Source organism: Propithecus coquereli, unplaced genomic scaffold, assembly GCF_000956105.1.
Source record: "Propithecus coquereli isolate 6110/MARCELLA unplaced genomic scaffold, Pcoq_1.0 Scaffold542, whole genome shotgun sequence".
In the NCBI taxonomy this organism is placed as follows: domain Eukaryota; kingdom Metazoa; phylum Chordata; class Mammalia; order Primates; family Indriidae; genus Propithecus; species Propithecus coquereli.
In genome coordinates, this window is record NW_012151308.1 from 554795 (window position 1) to 555266 (window position 472).

Below are 472 nucleotides of genomic sequence, written 5' to 3' on the forward strand. Positions count from 1 at the left end.
AAATGCAGGTTTCTTTTGATTGTCTTTCCCTTCAGCACGGGTCACACCTTCTTACTGTTGATTTTGGTTGGATTATTTGTCAGCAGGCAATTATTTTGCTGTACTCAAACTGAAAACTGTCTCTTGGGAGGAAGCTTAAATTTTAATTCAGTTCTTTTTTCTTTTTTTTTACAGAAAGTATGTGTTTAGTACATTTATAGTTCACAGGTCAGCCAGATATTTGGGAAAAAATTATGCACAGCATATGGGGTTTCCAAAAACTTTTTTTTATTTCTTTTTTGGGATTGAAACCTCATTTTCCAGCAGGAATGTATGTTTTACACTCTGCCTCTGATTCTTCAGTCCAGAAAGATTGTGGGTTTTCTAATAGTGTTTTATTCCTTATATAGTGCACTGACTTTAGCCAGCCCTCAGGCTAAAAGCCAGAAAAATGTGTAACTGTGTCTGTTCCATTCTCTGCTTCCTAGTGCTG